This window comes from Macaca nemestrina, chromosome 15, assembly GCF_043159975.1.
Source record: "Macaca nemestrina isolate mMacNem1 chromosome 15, mMacNem.hap1, whole genome shotgun sequence".
In the NCBI taxonomy this organism is placed as follows: domain Eukaryota; kingdom Metazoa; phylum Chordata; class Mammalia; order Primates; family Cercopithecidae; genus Macaca; species Macaca nemestrina.
Window position 1 is genome coordinate 46,624,593 of NC_092139.1, and position 20,990 is coordinate 46,645,582.

General features: G+C 38.8%; 1 protein-coding gene across 8 annotated transcripts in view; it reads left to right on the plus strand.

Moving 5' to 3' along the window:
• The window catches only part of LOC105481500 (serine palmitoyltransferase long chain base subunit 3), a 176,715-nt gene that overhangs the window by 8,886 nt on the left and 146,839 nt on the right, over window positions 1–20,990 (plus strand). The gene's annotated exons all lie outside the window — the stretch shown is intronic.

Genomic DNA, 20,990 nt, shown 5'->3' on the forward strand with positions numbered 1-20,990 from the left:
ACCAAAAATGTGATGGAAGGGACAATCTGGGAGTCCCGAGAGTCAGTTACAAAAAGCCTTGCAGCTTGAACCCAGTCCTCATAGAGCACCCGTTCTTGGAATCCATGCTTTAAGGAAGCCCAAGCAGCCCAAGAAGAAGCTCAAGGAGAGAAACCAAGTATGCTTGCTCTCTTTCTAGCTGAGATGCAGTACCAACTTCTAAACTGTGTGAGCGAGTTATCTCGGAAGTGAATCCTCCAACTCCAGGGTGCGTTTGCTCCAATTGATCCTGCATGGATCATAGACAAGTTGTCCCTGTTGGGCTCTGCCCAAATTAAAGATTCTTGAGCAAATAAATAATTGCTGTTTTAAGTTTGCTGGTGGCTTATTAAGCAGCAATAAAAACTGAATACATGGATACTATATTTCCTTAAAATGACTAGAAAAGTCATTATGCAATCTCAGAACTATTTTCAGTGCTTGAATTTATATTTACATTTAAAGAGTTTGCTTTGACCATGCATTTGCTATTAATCATTGGCAAAGATGTATTTTCATAAGTTATAAATTTCTGTTTTGTTTGGCATAAGGACTGTATGCATAAGCCCTTAACCAGAGATGAGTGTCCGGCTGTAAAAGTGAAACACAATGAATCTAAATATCACCAATGCAAAAACACACCGATTTGAAAATTGCCAAATCTGAAGTGTAATTGTTAACCCTTAAGAGGTCTGTAATGTATTACATTGTCTATGAAGAAAGAGTTGACTCAATAAAGTGTATGTGTTCAGGTGTTTCATTGGCTTAATTAACATATTTTAAGTATTTTTGATATCTGCCAATTACAAATTAATTTTATCTATTTGTTAAAGCTTCCTGGAAAAATTTTCTCTCACTGTTGAGGTAAATTGATATTAACCCAATTAATTGCAGGAAATCAACTATGATGATTTTGAAAAATACTTAATGTTTTTACTAAGTATGGCTACCTTTGTCTCAGTTGGTCTGTACTAATGTAGTTTTACTGGAATTCTAAGGTATAACAATCTATAAATTTATGACAGAAAGATCTACCGCCACCATATTAGAAATCTTTTCCAGGTGATTTGGAGTTCAAATTAACTATTTTGGGGGAAAAACACTATAAGCATAGCTCAGAGAAATATTCAAAATTATCCTCCACAATCTACTTCATCTATCTATCACAGTGCCATCTGAATCCTGCTCTCCTGAAGAGTTTTGACACATTTAAGATCATCTGAGCACAGTGCAGGTTGAGATTGCAAATGCCTAAAGGAGCTAGCAGGGCCTTGTGTAGGACAGTAGGAGGTTATAAGAATGTGTTTAACTGAACAAGGCCTGGTGTTTCCATGAGAGAGAACAGGCTCCATCTTGATAGGTTTTCCAACTTTTAAAAGAAGCTGGAAATCCAAATTGAGGAAAGGAGGTCTCATGATTTCTAAAGGTTGGCATCTAATTTTTTAAAAATCAAATCATATGGATTTAAAGAAAACACGGCTAACAAACACCAATTTGTAACCTCTAAACTATAGGTAAACAGAGTGTGGGAAATAGACTAAGAAGTCCTAAGTAGAGTGCTATTTTCTCATTTGTTTAGGAAAAATGGCTCAGAGAATTTGGCTCACCTCGATTTAATTTACTTTATATTTCCAAAAAGTGATAGATGAGTCTTCCGTCTTCACTTTCCTGAGTTGATATGTTAACAATTATCCCAGACTTTGCAGGTTTGAGGAACTCTTGTGACCAGCTACATACACTAGGTTTCCTTGACTAACCCAAATCTAAAATAGTAAGTCCCAAAGTGTTCATCAAAGTGTTAGAGACCTGGTGATATTTATTGACCAAACCACATCTCTCACATTTCATAGGCAGTGGTACACAAACCTTCGTTAGGTGATGTATTCATAAAGTCTAGTCGCCATGATTGTTCTCTAAATCTGGTCTAACTGGACCTTCAAAATTTGCCTAAGCAAAAGGCTGTGTGCAAGTCTTAATTATTCTCTTACCTCTGAGTTATACACAGCTTTTATTTGCCTGTCTCATGGTTGTGAGTCTTTTGGAGTTCAAGGATTCCTTTGAGAAGCTGATGTATAGTTTCTCATGAAAATTAATATGTCCATAACCTCAAAATTTTTTACACAGAGAATGTACGTATTCCCTGACTTCCTCAGATCTCCAGATTATAAACTTTGGCTCTGAAATTTTGTATAAAAATAGGCTATTTCTGCACTTACAATCCAACTAGAAAAAACAGCAAATCAACTGTTCCAGAGAAGACAGGGTAAAGGATTCACAAATTGATCCACCAGAAAAGAGAAAATCACACATAACACAAAGTGATTCAGGGAGCAAGCTCCATGTGTATTAGATATTTATTTAAAAATTGGATTAGAGGGTGGGTGTGGTGGCTCATGTCTATAATTTGAAAGCTTTGGGAGGTCAAGGAAGGAGGTTCAGTTGAGACCAGGAGTTTGAAACCAGTCTGGGAAACATGGCAAGACCCCATTTCTTTAAAAAAAAAAAAAAAATTAATTAGCTGGACGTGGTGGCATGCATCTGTAGCCTTTCATTTATGTTAGAAGTTTGCATTTTATTACATACATTAATATTTATTTTGCTATAAAACTATTTTTATATACTCTTTTAAAACTTTGAAGAAAACTGAGCTCCCCAGAAAGATGTTTATGTGGTAGCTTTTCACACTCCTGCACCCCTTAGGATGTCCCAGAAAAATGTGAACTCCTTAAGGAGGAATGGTAGTAGAAAGACCACTAGCTTTGATATCAGATAGAACTGGGTTTGAATCTCAGTTCTGCCACTTACTAACTGGGCCATATTAGGAAGGTAACTTTATGTCTCTGATTCATTCTTTATGAGGCTATGGTAAAGAATAAATGAGACAGCATATGTAAGACTCCCAATAACTATCAGGTGTACAGTAGATACTCAATAAATGATTATTATCTATTAATATTAGCCTGCAGTCACCTCTTTCTTCTCTACTACTATTATAAGACTAATCAGTACGATGCCTAGTATATAGCAGATGCTCAATAAATGACAGTCATAAACCCTTGAAATCCTTCATCCCTTGATGACTTCTCAATCTTCATTTTACTTGACCTGTTTGCAGCATTAGTGAAAGACAATCACTCTCTCTTTCTTAAAGCACATTCTTCTCTTGACTTCCAGGGTATAACACTCTTGCTTTTCCTCTTTATCACTAGCTTTTCCTATGCATTTTCTATTCTAGGTTCCTCCTCCTCTCTTTGACCTTTAAACAATGGAATGACCCAAGGCTTAGTCTGTGCCCCTCTATTCTTTTCTAACTGCGTATCTCTCATGAAGATCTGACCTTGTCTCATCAAGTTAAATACAGTAAGACATTCTTCTTCAAAGGTTAACTTGTTTCAGTTTCCTTGTCCTTTGTTCCCTGCTTTCAAGGCCAGACTCCCTTACTCTCTGTGTTCCCTTGCCCTGGGAAACAACCTTCCTCTCAGTCTTTATCTATAGAGCCCACATTCCACATCTGCTACTCACCCTGTAAATTACCTCCTCCAACTGCAACGCCCCCCCCAACTGCAACGCCCCCCCCAACCAAACCCCCTCCACCCTCCCCACCCCTGCCAAAACTGTCTTCTTGCCAATGTAACTGCATCCCTGCACGTCTCAGGTTAGCCAACTGGGTTCAGTTTAGATTGTGTGGTCCAATTCTAGCCAATGGAGACTGCACACAGCAGTAGGAGTGCAATGTGTTAGGGATGAATCTGCTGCTTTCCTTTGTTTGATGTGCTCTCATGGTGACCAAACTAATGAGCAGCACCCTTCTGCAGAAGTAAACTTTGCCTTGCTGAGCAATCAACTATCAGAGTGTCATTTCATTTGCAACTTCAAGCATTATTTCTAACACATCGTGATAGATTAGATAAATGATATAGATAAGTAGATAGATGTATAAAATAGGCATTTCCAACTGAACTGCTTGATATATGTAGATATATAAATGTATATGCATAAATAGGCATTTCTGACTGCCTACTTCATCTTTCCACTTGGATAATCAAAAGTCATCTCAAACTTAATATGTACCAAACAGTGCTCCTGATGTTTCCTCCTCCCACTCTCCAAAACTATTTCCCTTACAGTCTTTCCCATCTAAATAAATGGCAACTCTATCCTTCTTGTGGCTCAAGTCATAAACCGTGGTGCCATTCATGACTTTTCTCCTTCATTCTATTCTACATTCTATATCTCAGTAAAACATGAGCCTACCTTCATAGCACATCCAGAATCTGACCACTTCTCACCTTTCCCTCAGCAGCTCCCTGGTCTTAGCCCCCATTATCTCTCACTTAAAATATTGCAGGAACTCCATCTCTTTTATCTGTGTTCCACTGTCTATTGCTACATAACAATGCAGCCCAACACATAGCATAAAACAATGATTTTATTATGCTCGTGGATTCTGCTGGTCAGAAATTCAGAAAAGGCACAGTGAGGACAGCTCTCCCCTGCTCCATGGTGTCTAGGGTCTCTGCTAGGATGACTCAACTGGCCAGGCTGGAGAAGCTGGGCCAGGAGGGTCCACCTTCCAGACTGCCTCCTCAGTGTCATGCCCGGCACCTGGGCTGGGTAGGCCGAAGGATGAGACAAGCCAGGACTGTGGACTGGATCGAAGCAGCCATAAACAAGCCCACCAGGTTCAAGGGGAGGGGACTAGCCTGTCTCTTAATGGGAAGAGTAGCAAAGAATTCATGAGCATGTTTTAAAAACCACCATGTCCTGTTTCCACCCTGCCCTCCACCACAAGCCACTAGACTTTCTCAATACAGCAGCCAGTGCTCGTGCTGAAATAAAATCCAGAGATGTCATTCTTCTGCCCAAATCCTTCCCATGGCTACCATTTCACTCACAGCAAAAAACAAAATACTTACTATGACCATAAGGCCCCACAGCCTGGCCAGATCATCTGTGACTCATATTCTGCTACTTTCCCTGAGCTCGCTCTGTCCCAGCTGCACAGCCTCCTCACTGTTCCTGGAGTCAGCCACCCATGGCGTCCTCCCACCTACAACATTTGCATTTGCACTCCTCATTCCCCGTCCTGGAACACCCTTTCCCCAGACATCCACAAAGCTCACCCTTCTCCCACTTGAAGTCTTCACTCACATAGCACCTTCTCTGTGGGACTCAGGCTCACAATGCTTTCTAAAATTGCAAACTACTCCCTCCACTTCCTAGCCCCTTTCCTACTTAATTGTTCTCTTTAGCATTTAAAAACATCTGTGTACATGCACACACACACACACACACACACACACACAGAGTCACCCATATACCTACACACATAAGCACACATGCATGCACACATTAATTTATTTCCTGTCTGTTGCCTGCCTCCACTTTTAGACTGTGAGGGGTCCACCTGGGCAGGAATTCCTATCTTGTTCACTGCCAAATCCCTAGTACCTAGACCATAGCCTGTATGTAATAGGAGCTCAATATTATTTATGGAATGAATAAAGACTATCTATTTTTACTAATCTGTTCTTTGCAAGAACTCCCATTTCACATGCCTAGATCTCTAAAAGACTAAGAAAGCTCTGCTCATATGATCCACAGACTTTTCTGTAAACTTCAAAGTATAAAACCTCTTATTAATTAATTCACAGGTTTCCTAAGCTTTGTTGGACAGTATGGCTACTATTTACTACCATCTTTTTAAAAATCATGAAATCACTAGACTACTTTGGTGACCAGGTAGCAATATGCTTCTGTATTGCTATCCAGAGGTGACATACTCCAAGCTTGGAGGTATGGAGCATGCTTTAAGCAGTGGAACTTTCTGAAGAAAATGAAAATAGAAATGAAATATTATTAATTCATCTCAATCGTTCCTGCTGCATCTTAGCAGGAGATGAAATATGCATGGATTAGAGGGAAAATGACTAATCTCCCAAGGTGTGTAAGGCTGTCAACAGCTTCTAATAAAATTCTGCATTCTCAGAGTCGAGTGTCCAAGAAAGTAAATGAGATCTGTTTCCCATGAATGACCCATATATGAGATGACTTTTAAAACTTTTATTTGGCCGGGCGCGCTGGCTCAAGCCTGTAATCCCAGCACTTTGGGAGGCCGAGGCGGGCGGATCACAAGGTCAGGAGATCGAGACCATCCTGGCTAACACGGTGAAACCCCGTCTCTACTAAAAAATACAAAAAACTAGCCGGGCAAGGTGGCGGGCGCCTGTAGTCCCAGCTACTCAGGAGGCTGAGGCAGGAGAATGGCGTAAACCCGGGAGGCGGAGCTTGCAGTGAGCTGAGATCCAGCCACTGCACTCCAGCCTGGGCAACACAGCGAGACTCCAAATCAAAAAAAAAAAAAAACTTTTATTTAACAAACTTTTACATTGCACTACATGCTAAGAACTTTACTAACTTTACAAACTTAGTTGACCCTCACAACAACCATGTGAGATTGATACTGTTACTATCGTCATTTTTTAGATGAGTAAACTTAGTCATGCAAAAGTTAACTAAACTTGGCCTGAGATCAAACATATAGTTAGCAGTGCAATTTAGTCACAGGACCTGTAATTTTATCACTAGATGAAATGCCCCTTCCTCCACCGTTTTACTGTAAACATTTGTCCATTTATAGAAAACCTTATATGATTCTAAATAAATATTCGTATATCTACTACATAGATTCTACAGTTAGCATTTTGCTATAGGTTTACTACATATCTACCTATCTATCCATCAATCCATATGTTTTATGCATCTCAAACGAAGTTGTAGAATAAATACACTTCACTTCTAAACCCTTCAGCATGTATACCATTAACTTCAATATTTTTCTATAGGTTTTTTTTTTCTTTTGAGGTAAAATTTATATACAATGGAATGCACAAATCTGAAGTATATCATTCAGTGAGTTTTGACCTACATTAGCTTTTGATTACTTTCTTGGAAAAGTTTCCTAATATAGTTTTGACTGTGAAAAGATGAACTAAAACTGCTCACTTAAAATTAAAGAGTTTAATCTCTGGAGAAGAGAACTGGCTAATGTGTAAATGATCATCTAACGAAGTAAAGGAAGAGCTCACCAGAAGGCTGTCTGCTAGACAAATTCTCCTGCTACACACTCATAATTCCACAGGGATCAGGAGCTATTTTCCTTTCTGTCTTTAGTATAATCTCTCTAGCAGGAAAGGAACTTAGTTCAGTAATCTTTACAATTCCACTCCATCCCCTGTCTTCTTGAACACATGAGGAAAGCGAAGACCAGGAATTATAATAGTTTGATGATCCTTAAAATAATGTCTGCTATTGCAAATTTCTTTAGTATCAATTTCAAAATTGATATTGTGAAATTGTATTTGTCTCATGTCACAAGCAAAGGCACTCCTTTCCTATTGCCCAAAATAAGAGCCCCATGTAGAAAACTTCCTTTTCTGCATGTCACAGATCACCATGTCAGAGAAAATAATTATGTATGGTAGCAATTATTTACCTCTAATAATTATTAGACTACATATCTATGTAGTAGATATACGAATATTTATTTAGAATCATATAAGGTTTTCTATAAATGGACAAATGTTTACAGTAAAACGGTGGAGGAAGGGGCATTTCATCTAGTGATAAAATTACAGGTCCTGTGACTAAATTGCACTGCTAACTATATGTTTGATCTCAGGCCAAGTTTAGTTAACTTTTGCATGACTAAGTTTACTCATCTAAAAAATGACGATAGTAACAGTATCAATCTCACATGGTTGTTGTGAGGGTCAACTAAGTTTGTAAAGTTAGTAAAGTTCTTAGCATGTAGTGCAATGTAAAAGTTTGTTAAATAAAAGTTTTTTTTTTTTTTTGATTTGGAGATTTTTTTTGATTTGGAGTCTCGCTGTGTGTTCACCCTTTTTAAAATATTGTCAACCCTTGCAATAGACTTTCGAATTTCACATATAAGGGACCAAGGTTTGAAGAAATCAGATGATCACCCACACAGCTGGCAGGTAATGGAAGCAGGATCTTCTGACTCCTAATATCACGTAACCTCACCCTACAGCCCTATCACCCTAGTAACCTGCATCATTACATAAAACTTGGAAACAGGGCCTCACTTTCACACTTCCTGGGCTTGAATCCCAGCTTCACGGTGGTATGACCTTGCATAAACAGTTTAATCTCTCTGTGCCTCAGTTTTCTCACCTGGTAGATGAGGTTAATAGTAGTGCCTACGCTATTGGGTGGTGGTGAGAAATAAATAAGATAATGCATGCAAAGCCTTAGAACAGCGCAGGCACCAGAGGAAATTCTCTACAAATGTGCACTATGACTAATATTGACCCTTGCAAGAATCTGCCTTATGTCCCTCTCTGCCCTTTCTTTGGTGAAACAGTGCCAGAATATGACAAGAGGCTGCATATTGATTGGCCTGCAGAAACCTCTTTTTAAAAGTTTTATTTGAGGTTCAGGGGTACACGTGCAGGCCTGTTACATAGGTAAACTTGTGTCACAGGGGTTTTTTGTGCTTACTATTTCATCATCCAGGGACTAAGTCTAGCACACATTAGTTACTTTTCCAGATCTTCTCCCTCCTCCCACCCTCCACACTCCATTAGGTCCCAATGTGTGTTGTTCCTCTCTACCTGTCCATGTGTTCTAGTCATTTAGCTCCCACTTCTGAGAACATATGGTATTTGGTTTTGTCTTCCTGCATTAGTTTGCTAAGGATGATGGCCTCCACCTCCAGCCCTGCTCCTGGAAAGGACACACTCTCATTCTTTTTTATGGCTTCCTAGTGTTCCATGGCGTATACGTAATACATTTTCTTTATCCAATTTGTCATTGATAAGGATTTAGGTTGATTCCATGTCTTTGCTATTGTGAAGAGTACTAAAATGAACATATGTGTGCATGTGTCTTTATGGTAGAACAACTTATATTCCTTTGGGCATGTACCTGGTAATGGGATTGCTGGGTTGAGTGGTAGTTCTGTTTTTAACTCTTTGAGGAATTGTTGCACTGTCATCCACAATGGTTAAACTAATTTATACTTCCCCCAACAGTGTATAAGTGTTCCCTTTTTTTTGCAACCTTGCCAGCATCTGTTATTTCTCAACTTTTTAGTAAGAGCCGTTCTGACTGGTGTGAGATGGTATGTCATTTTGGTTTTGATTTGCATTTCTCTAATCAGTGATATTCAGGTTTTTTCATATGCTTTTTGGCCGCATGTATGTCTTCTTTTGAGAAGTGTCTGTTCATGTCCTTGGCCTGCAGAAACCTTTAACACACAATGACAGAAATTTAGGTGAATAAAACACCAATACATCTTCAAATAAAAACAAACTGAACAGTAGAGTATAATAATATTAAGAAATTAAGGTTAGGTGTGAACAAAGTGCAGTGTTGAAACTCGGATGACCATAGCAGACCCTGCTGGTGCCATGTCCGCTTCTACTCTTGGCGGTTACCATTTCCATGTGCACAGCCTCATCTCCAATGGCCAATTCCCATGCCCTTTTTCTGAGAACTTTCTGAAAAACTGTTATGTGTCAGACACTGTTCTAGGAACTGGGGCCTGTTCTTCCCTAATGGGCACCAGGCCAAAAGTACCAGAGAATCAACACCCCCTGGAAGCAGTGCTCAACCTTTGACTGATGGGAGCTGGATGATAAATACCGCAGCAGCTTCACCCTTCAAGAAAGATAATTCTTAGGTGTGTTCTACATTGTCTCCTGCAGACCCCAGTGGAAGTGAGCTTCAGCTGCCCACACTGGTAACTGCCTTAAGAGCACACCATTCATTGGTTTCCTTCCCTTTTCTGGCTCATCTCTCCTCCTCTAACAGTGCCTCCTGGGATAACCTTCCAAATAAACAGCTTGTATTTGAATCTTTTATACAGGTTTGCTCCTGGAGAACCCAAAATTAAGACAGTTATTTTTATAAAACATGGCCAATTTTTACCCTTTTAACCTTCAGCATCAACTATAATGATCCTTATGTCTGTACATCCCTTTCACATTCAGGATCTCATTGTACCCTCAGTGGTCCAGAAAGTGATCCAGTGCTGTGAAGCAGATAGAACAAATGCTACTGACCTGTTTTAGAATGAGAAAATGGGGCTCAGAAAAGTGAGATCAAAACCACACGGATAATAGGGACAGAGCTGGATAATATTATAATGCCAGACATGCCGACTTGACATTCAGGAATGCCTCCAAGGACTGGGTGCAGCAGACACCTGTCAAGCCCTTATTCAGTGCATACAACTTCCCCTCATAAGAACAGGAAGGAAGGAAAAAAATCAGAGCCTCTGTTCTTCAGTAATTTATTTCAGAACACACATACACACGCACACGCAAAAGTACCAATTTGGTTATTAAACTGCTCAGAGCAACAGCTTTGGGAATCACTCTTACTAAAATTTTTAAAATCCATGTGATTCTAAAAGCCTCAAAGAATAATACTGATTTCTACCTAAGACTTTTATAGGTAGGCAACAAAGTGATTTTACATGGCATATCAAACAGCAAAATTTTCTACAAATCTCCCTTAAAAAATTATTTACCTTTACCATGATGTCTTTATGTTTTATATGACATATATTTCTTAGAATTACCTTCTTTTGAGTCTTTGACCAGCCTCAGCTCTATTCTTAAAAACCTGACATTATGAATGCTTACTTCTAGACCCAAGGGAACACGAGTCAATTCACTTCTTGCTTCCTTTGTTGAGTTTGCCCAAGGCGGTGGCATTGATGATATGTTTGGAACTCTTGGGTTCTTGCAACATTACATGTTTTTCAACCACCTACTTTGATAATTAGTCCTAAGGAAACTTGGCTCCAGAACTTCTTACATATTAGAATAATAATGGCAGAACGGATCTCAGATCTCAGAGAACCATATTATGTGATTTTTTTAAGATCTTAGTAATACATTTCTCAATAGGACCAGAAGTTTCTGTTCACAAAGTGTGAATGCTCAGGGGGCTGATGTCTGGTGATTCAGCCCAGTAGAATCAGACTTCAGAATTTTATAGACCTGTGATTTTTTAAAGTGAAATATATTGTACCAAAGTTTTTATTCTGCCATGATTCAAAAGATCCAATAACCCCTTATCCACTATCACTATCGTGCATAAATTCACCCTAAAAGATGTTAAGGCCATGATGTCTGATTAAGAGACAGTCCCTAGAAAGATGTCCACATATGTATATATTTGTAAGCATCATATACTTATATATTACACATATATATCAAAATCTTACCATACATCAGTGAAAATTTTAGTACATGTCTTTAAAGTGTTATAGACTGGTATTTAGGAATTATTAGACTAACCAAACAAGTAGATACAAGATAAGAATGGACTATTCTTCTCTACTGGTTTTGCATTGTGTCAAAACCAGGATCAAAGCCAACAACAGTAACTAGCTTCCACTTCCTTTAAAGCGGAATTATTTATGCTTTGTTCTCTCATGAGAGTGTGATATTCAGACCTGGAATACAGCCTTGGGACACTCATATCCTTTTTTGCTGATGAAGCTATTTGGCTATTATTTTAAAATAGGAAGCAACAGAGACTCAAACAGGTGTAGTCACTTGCCCAAGATCTCAATAGGGCCAATCTAGGGCAAGACATGCCTGTGCCCTTTGCCTCTACATTACACTGCCTTACACATCACAAAACCAAAAACAAACTCCATAGGAGCCCCTGACATTAACATTATTTGTCCACCCATGCAAATGATTTGGGGCACCTGGAGATGTCCCACAACTGAAGTACATCTTGGGTTAGTTTGTTAGCTTATGACAGGAGGGGCTGGCCTTTTCTTTAAGAACCCATCCTTTCCCATTGGTTCATTCTTAGCAAGACAACTGAATCACATCCCTATAGACTGAGTATAGTATTCAGAAATAAAAGTACTCCACATGGTGACCTGAGAAAAAGATTCAATCGTTGAATTAAACAAGTCACAGGCATCAGTTTGCTTTTGTTAAGTGTAATGTCAATCTTAATATTCTGGTCAGATGACTTATGCTTTTCACCCATTCATTCCCTTTGGCTGAGGAGCTATGATGGCTAAAACATGCCTGGTTATACAAAGCTGGTTGATTCAGGAGTACGAGTAGCCAAGATTAGCCTTGCTCTGGAAGAGGTTATTTTTTCCTATATTATGTGGTACTTGATGAAAATAATTAATCAGATAATTATAATTATGATCATGGATATTATTAGGCTTTTTGGAAGCAAATGAATAAATTGTCGTGGTGTCATTTTCTTAGCGAATTAGTTGTTTGGAGACAATATACTTATTTTTCATGGAAGGAAAAGACTTTCATGGAAAGTGAAATAACATGTGCTGCTTTCAGTGCAAACAAAAGATTTCAGCCAGGGAATCTGTGTATTTCAACTAAGTGTAATCTGTAAGGATACATTCTGTCTTCAAAGGAAACCAAAAGATGAACCAGGTTATACGGGGTGACAGGCAGGTAAGCAAACAGAATAGGTATGTGCAACCACACAGCAATTCCTAGTAAACACACAGAGAACAGTCACTGAATCCTTGGCAAGTTTCTCTCTAGGTCAGAGAGCTTTCTGCTTCTACATGTGGCTGAATAGCAGTCCCTGTTTGGTCTAGCATCAGGGGACTGGAAGTTCTGGGTGGGACCTAGGTATAGTAGCTCAGCAAAGAGGTGCAAGAAGAAATTGGTTTGTTTTGATTCAAAAAGAAAAACCGTGGTTTGTAATCCAAGTTGAGTCCACTGAACTCAGCCAAATGACTGTCAACCACATTGCATGTGCCTCCAGGAGCCCCACCCTCATAATAACTCATCCATGAGTCACTGGCTACCCCTACTGTGAAGAAATGCCACACGGCACACCACACTGTGATGTCAAAACACACCCCTGTTGTTGGTTCATTCCTGTGCAATTTAGGAGACTATCCTTTCGAATTTTGGTCAGAGACTTGAAATTCCAGAACCAACTGAGTAAGCTGGCCTCAACGAATTTTCTTCCACCATGAATATAAAAGAGATTTTTAAATGACTAACCACAAATCACTGTGAATCACTGAATATGGGAGCTCCCTGGAGATCTTTTTACCACATCGTCTTCCAATGTTACTTTCAAGAACCACGCCTGATCAGGTTACCATTTGTTTAAACTCATCAGTAGCTTTCCATGTTAAGATCAAAGCTGTAATCCTTATTGCAATTTACCAGCCCTGCATCACCTCCCCAGCCTATTCATTTCTATATTTGTTCCTTCATGCATTAAATATTTATTGGACCCTTGTTACATGTCAGACACTGTTCTAGGAACTGGGGTACTACTAGCAATGGACTAAGTGGATGGGGGTCCTCCTCCTGGAACTGACATTCGGCCATGCCTGCCCCTCACTATCCATGAGCTACCCCTACCCCACACCCTCCTTGCCATTCCTCAAGCACTTCCTTCTGCCTGGAAGACTTTTTATTCCTGGTAAACTCCTGCTGATTCTTCAGATTTTATTTAAAACTTCATTTTCTTTGGGAAGGACCTTCTCTTTTTCTGAACTAGGTCAGATCCCATCCTATAACCACTCTACAGCACTCTTGATTACTTACAATTTCCCTTTTTCTAAGTATTGTTCATCTGTATTTCCTTCCAGACCAAGGATTGGAAGCCTTTTTCTGTAAAGAGATAGATAGTAAATATTTTCAACTCTGTAAGCCATTCAGTCTCTGTTACAACTACTCAATTCTGCCACTGTAGCAGAAATGCAGCCATAGACAATATATAAACCAATGGATATAGCTGTGTTTCAATAAAACTTTATTACAAAATGAGGCTGTGGACCATAATTTGCCAACTTCTAAACAATAGAACTTCCTATGATGATAGAAATGCTCTATAAATGTCCCGTCCAGTAAGGTAGCCACCAACTACATGAGAATATTGAGCACTTGAAATGTGGCTAGTGCAATTGAAGATCTAAATCTCTAAGTTTATTTAATTTTAACTATTGAAGTTTAAATGTAACTAGAGACATATGGCTAGCAACAATTGTATTGAACAGCACAGATCTAAACTGTGAGAGCAGGACCTCTGTCCCTCTTGCTCACACCATTTCACCTGAACCGAGCACACTAGCTGGCACAGAGTAGGTGCTCAATATATATTTCTGGAATGAATGAGTGAACAGATGTATAAATATGTATAAATAAACTGCTATGGCACTTGATTAGACTTCTTGCTCTCTAGTCTTAAAAGGTTCTATTTTTGTTCTATTTTGCCCATTGTTTCTTTCCACTAGCCCATGATCTCCATGAGGGTGGGTGCTGTAAGACACTACCCAAGTGATCTTTCCCATGCCCAACACAGGTACACGCACATGGAAGTCAGCCTTTGCACAGTGTTTGCAGCTACTAGTATTCACCTGAGAAGGGAAAAGACTAAGTCCCATGGCTACTCTATTTCTGAAATATGTTCCAGTTTGTCATGTCTCAAAGATCTAACTTTTATTTTTCTCTCGGGCTTCAACCCTGGTATGTGGATTTGAGAGGATCAACTTAGTCCTGTCTTTTCCTGCTTTATAACCTTAGGCAAGTTGCTTAATGTCCTTGTGTCTCTCTTATTAAGTGAAGATAATTCTAATTCCATTACAGTGATCTACAACCTACTTCTTTGGAATAGCATGTAAGTAAATAAGAGCATTTTGAGCACCTTAGAGATAAGCATTGTTCTCACATGGCATATTATAATAGGTCAAGAAGGTGGTAGTTATTCTCAGAGATATCAAACCAATAGTGCATTGTTTTCTCTGATTTATCAGAATAACTTAACAAAAGCTCTGTGTTCCTCAAGTGAGCCAGCCAGTTATGAATAAGATCAGAATAATGCAGTCATTGCAGGATGGTGAAGGATAGCCACTTAGCTCTAAAGCTGAAGTAAGTCCAATTGACTTAGAGCCTCCAATCTAGCTGTCATTCCAAGTGGGGTCCAGTTTACAAATATTTCTGCCCTGCATTTCTTCTGCAGTTCTGATAGGGGAACATCCCAATGAAAGCACACCTTTCTTTCACAACTACCTGAAAGACAAAATCTGGCTTACCCTGCTATCAAAGGCTTTCCATTATTCAATTCCAGTGGACTCTCTACAGCTTATCACCAAGTATATACCATTCAAGGTCCAGCCAGAGGCCCATGCAAGGCTGTGTTCCCTCATTTCCACCCACCAATGGGTACCCACACTGGTCCTCCTATCCTGAAAGGTCTTTACCGTCTCTCTCAACTTTCCCAGTCTTGGCTCTCCCTCATTCACTCATTTCTTCAGCAGATATTCACTCAACACTCTGCTTGGGACTCACCTTAGACCCCTCCATGCAATCCTGCCTTTCGTGGGAATCCTTCATCCTTCACTCACCACTCTGGCTGCACCTTGCCGAAGCCTTGGCCCTCCTTAGATCCTCCCTGACTTGTTGGATGACTTCTCAGGTGGTGAATGGGAAACTCAAGATGATGGGAAATTAAATTAACCTCTTATGAACTGACCTGATTAATAAATAGAAAGAAAGGGCTGGAGTAGCAAATATAGGAAAACTTGACCCCTCAAAGTTTCCATATTTGTAACTTATCACTCTCTTTGACTTCTGGGGTAAGTGAAGCCTAACACTTACAAAAACATGCTCAATCAATACTAAGACTTGAGTCTTCTACAGAGTTAATTTTATACTTAAACTTCCTCAGACCTTGATTTGAATTTTGATCAGACCAGGGGTTTCCTAATACAGACGTTTCCTTGAGGAGGTAACTCAGTTCTCAGACTTCTACCAAACCCTTCTAAGCAAAGGTTAGAAATTAAAGAATTTAACAATATTCTTATAGTATGTATGTATTAAGGTAACACTAGGTGTCATAATACATAAGCCACCAAATCCCAATGGCATAACCCAAGAGAAATTTATTTCTATTCATAATAAATCTAATTGGCAGTGATAAGAAGTAGGGTTGGGAGGTGGTAAGGACTCTGTTCCTCACATTTCTTCAGAAAACTAGGCTAACAAAGGTTCTGGAATCTTTAGTGTGTAGCTTCCAAGGTCATCTTGGCCATCAACAATCAGGTGGCAACAGGGAAGAGAGACTTTTATGAGTTAGGCACGGTAGTAACACACTTTGCTTCTACTCACTTCACATTGATCAGAACTCAGTCATATGACCACATTTATCTTCAAGGGATGTCGGAAATGTAGCCTAGCTGTGAGGATGAGAGGTAAATGGGTTTGGTGAATAGCCAGTCTTTGTCACACCAGACAATAATGTTGAAATATTTAAAAGATAATAAGATATAATGGAAGCTATTATTTTTGCAAGTGATCATTTATTTTCTGTTATTTCATTAATGAACAGAAAATATTTATTAAGTGACTTGCCTATTAAAACTTTTTTTAAATATTATTGTAATACAAGGTGGTAAGTGTAATAATGGTGTAATGCAGTGAGAACATCCAGCCTGGATCTTTTTAGGAAGTGAAGCCAGAGCCATGTCTTAAGGCAGACAAAGAGTGTCTGTATGTGAGGTGAGATGAGGGAGAGGTGAAAGGTGAGAACAGTTAGGAAGAAAGAGAAGAAACTGAAGAAATTACTGAAAAGTGACAGTATGAAAAAAGGCTAGGAAGGAATAAAAAGCAGGGTGTGAAGTGAAAGCCATTTGATACTGCATAGGCAACAAATGGAAGGTGGAACATCAGAGATCAGGCAGATTATTGTCTTCTGTGCTAAATAACTAAGCTCTAAAAGAAAACCAACACTTCCCAAAGAGAGTTTTTGTCATGACGTAGGTAGATTTGTATGAAAGGTTAAATAAATGTATTTGATATGTGTGCTAAGTTTCCCAAGTTAAACGGTTTTTCACTTCAGTATTGCTCACAGCACTTAATAAGTTGATTCAATCAGCAAATATTTATCCCACATCGTGTTTGAGGCCATGTGCAGACACTGGGCACACAGTGAGGAATAAGAAAGATATTTCCACTGACTGCTACATCCTAGCTTTTGACATGAAAATCCCCAGCATAGGACAAGGGTACATTTTTTTTTTCCACAACTCTTTTTGTTGATGGCCATCTCTAGGGAGAACTTTGAAACTGCTGTTATGAATAAATGCAAAAGAAATGGAGATGTAATGACTGGCAAAGAATTTAGAATAGTCCTCCTAAAGCAGTTCAGTGAAACACAAGAATAAACAGATAAAAAACTGAATGAAATTTAGAAAACATACTCAAACAAAATGAGAAGTTTAAAAAAAAAAAGCAGGGGACATTAAAAGAAAGAAATTCTGGAAGTGAAGAACACCACAACTATACTGAAAACTTCAAGAGAAAGCTTCAACAACAAGTTCAATGAAGCAAAAGAAAGAATCAGTGAGCTTGAATTGAAAACATTTGAAATTTTCCAGTTAGAGGAGAAAAGAGAATTAAAAATAATAAAGACCACACAAATTACAGGACACCATCACGGGGTCTAACTTTTGCATGATAAGGGTTCCTGAGGAAGAAAGGAAAGCAAAAAAACCAGAAATTATATTTGCAGAGAGTGGCTGAAAACATCTAGATCTGGGGAAAGATGCCAACAGATATAAGAAGTACAGAGACCTTCAATAAAATTTAACCCAATGAGAAACTTTACCATCACACATAAAATTAAACTACCCCAAATCAAGAACTAAATAGTGTATCATTTGTGTTAGCTCTACATGTAAATACATACTTTTTGTTATTCACCAAAAAAATGCTGTTATAAATGATGGTTTGATGTTAGAGCTAGAGAAAGAGTTGTCTAGCACCTGCAGAGTTGAGGAGTTGAAATCAAATAAAGAGACCACCCAGGAGGTGATTACAGTGGTCCAGGAGAAAGGTGATGAGTATCTATCCTGATGTTCTCAATTCTATCTTGGGGATCTTTCTCTCTATTCATTGCTACTGTGCCTATCCTTCCACTCCTCAACCATCAAGACTTTGATCAATTCTTCCCTCATTCATGAAACCTTCACTGCCTTTTCCAGCCAGTGTTAGCGTCATCTTCCTCCCAGTTCTCACAGCTGTTCCCCAGACATCTCTCTATGTACCATTTGTCAACTTTCAGTCTCTCTGTGGACATTTCCTGTCTTCTGGCAGAACAATTGGTAACATGGGCACTCAATGAGACTTGGTTTAGCATTGAACTGGTAAGAAAATAATGACAATAACAAAATATTACAAATAGATTTGGTGCTGGAGTTTTGATGCTGTTGAAAAAGTAAATTTTACTACAAGTTGTCCTAAATATTAGTAGATTTCAGTGGCCTGAACAACTTGAGTTGACTGAGCAACTAGATTTCTTCTACTCCAGCTATCCTACTTGGTTCTGCTAAATAAGAGCTTTCTTGGAGCCTGGATTTTATCATGCGAAACATTGTTTTATTACAGAGTCTGCTAGTAAACTGCCAACAGGTCAATGATTAATTACACTAGGTGCCTTCAGAAACAAAAATAAAATTATCAGGAAGGTGCTGTGTCCAAATAAATTTGTCAACCAATAAATTGTCAGTGGGTCAATGATTAAGTGCACTTGGTGCCTTCCAAAACAAAAGTAAAATTATCAGAAAGGTGCTGTGTCCAAATAGGTTTATCATACATGACATATATACATGTAGAATCAAGTGACACACTCTAAACAGAAGCAACTCTCCTATTTGTAAACAAATGATCTGGGCCGAGACTTGAGTTTTATAAAGCATTTGTAAACATTTGTATTTATAAAACACATGTCATAAAAGCTGTTGTTAAAATACTCATTTCTTAAAATCCCCAGACAATTTAGGGAAATGAATTCACCCTAATTAAGTAAGGCAAATTAAGTTGTATTATATGCCCTTCCAAGTAAGGTAGAACTGTACTCTCATCACTCTTGTATCATTCTATTTTCATGATCTTTGGTGCTATATCACTTGTATAACTTCAATCGTAGCTAATTGACATTCCAAAGTATTCAGAAGAGAAATAAATGGCAGCTTTGAAATCAATCAGACACTCAAATTGTTGAGACTAAAAGCAAAGTTTTCTACTGAGGAAAGAACTGAATTTTACCAATCATTAAGTGATGATTTAAAAAAAAATACTTGCCAGAAGTGCATAATCTATACAGTTGACCCTTGAATAACACAAGTTTGAACTGTTAGGATCTACTTATACACTGATTTTTTTCAATAAAAATTACGCTGAGTGAGCCTCTCCTTCCTCCCCTTCCACCTCATCCACCTCTTTCATCTCTGCCACCCCTGAGATAGCAAGTCCAACCTCTTCTCTGCCTCCTCCTCCTCCTCCTCAGCCTACTTAGTGTGAAGTCAGTGAGGATTAAGAACTTTACAATGATCTACTTCCACTTAATGAACAGAAAATACAAGTCCTCTCCCTTATGATTTTCTTAATAACACATTTTTCTCTAGCTTACTTTATAGGAATATAGTATATAATACATATAACATACAAAATATGTGATAATCTACTATTCATCAGTAAGGCTTCCCATCAACAGTAGGCTTTTAACAGTAGCAGTTAAGTTTTTGGAAAGTTAAAAGTTACACATGGATTTTTGACTGCACAGAAGGTCAGCACCCTTAACCCCCATGTTGTTCAAGGGTCAAGGGTACTACCAATCAGGTTAGGGCATTCATTAACCAATCAGAGTGGATATGGGACATAAACAACTGAGATGAAGATATCAGTGTGTACTAGATAGCCATCAGTCCTGCCCTCTCCACTGAGACTCATCAGTTTGTCTCATATTTAGTTTACAAGTTTTGTTACTCTGATGGGAACTGACTGATGGATCCTTTCCGCTGCAAGTAATGGAAGCCTCAAATGTGGGTAGATTAAAATGAGGCTTTCGTCATTCTCTCACAGCAAGTCTAGTATTGGGTAGTCCTTGGCTTTGTTGATTCAGTAACTCAACAATGTAATTGAAAACCAGTATTTTCCATTTCTTCATTCTGCCATATTTTGTGCATTAAAAAAAAAAAAAATGCCTTCCCCTTATGGCAACAGGAAGGTTGTTGTAATTCCAGAAATCCCAATCAGACACAACAATGTCTGGAGAAAAACAGGGACATTTTCCTTTTTTTCCCCAACTATTTTTATTCTTACATAAAGCTTCCTCAGAAGTCACCCAATGGACCTTCCCTCACTTCCCATTGGCCAAGACTGGTCTTCACGCCCATGTCTAAACCAGTCACTGGCAAGACTACTATGGCTATCTTGGACCAATTATGCTTTACCCCCTGAGGCTAGAGAAAGGTCACCTTCAACTGAACATCAAGGCTCTTCTTACAACAAATAAAGAATATGACCTTAAGGTAGGCAATCAACAGTGCATCACATAACAAACGCCGCCAGATTATCTGTTTGAAAGGAGAATTTGTGGTCTTGTAAAGCCACACTTGCACTCAAGTCTCAGTGTTAATGCTCATGAAACCCAAATTGACCCCCATTTTTATGTTTCATTTCTTCTGTAGTAATAACAGTTGGACCACAGGGCTTGTTCAGAGTCTGAGGGAGAAGTGATCCTATACAACTATGAATGAAGATTGAATCTTCTACAATCTTTGAAGGCTCATCTCCTATAATAGGACACACTTTCAGGTTATCAAGAATAAAATGAGTCTTGGAGATGCAGAAAGTATTTATCCTTGAAATATTTTAGATGGGTGGATTAATCAGGATAAAAAATGCTAACTGCTGCAACAGAAAAGCCATAAGTCTCACTAGTTTAACAAAGAGTTTTATTCTTCAAACATGTAAAGTTCATTGAATATCAGGCACCACTTTTACCTTGTAGCTTTTCCATCTGGATCTGGTGGTTTGCAAGATTCAATGGTAGAGGAAGAGAGAGATGGATGAGGCATACCAGCTGACTCCCTCAGCCCAGAAGTGACACATGCCATTTTCACTCAGAGTCCA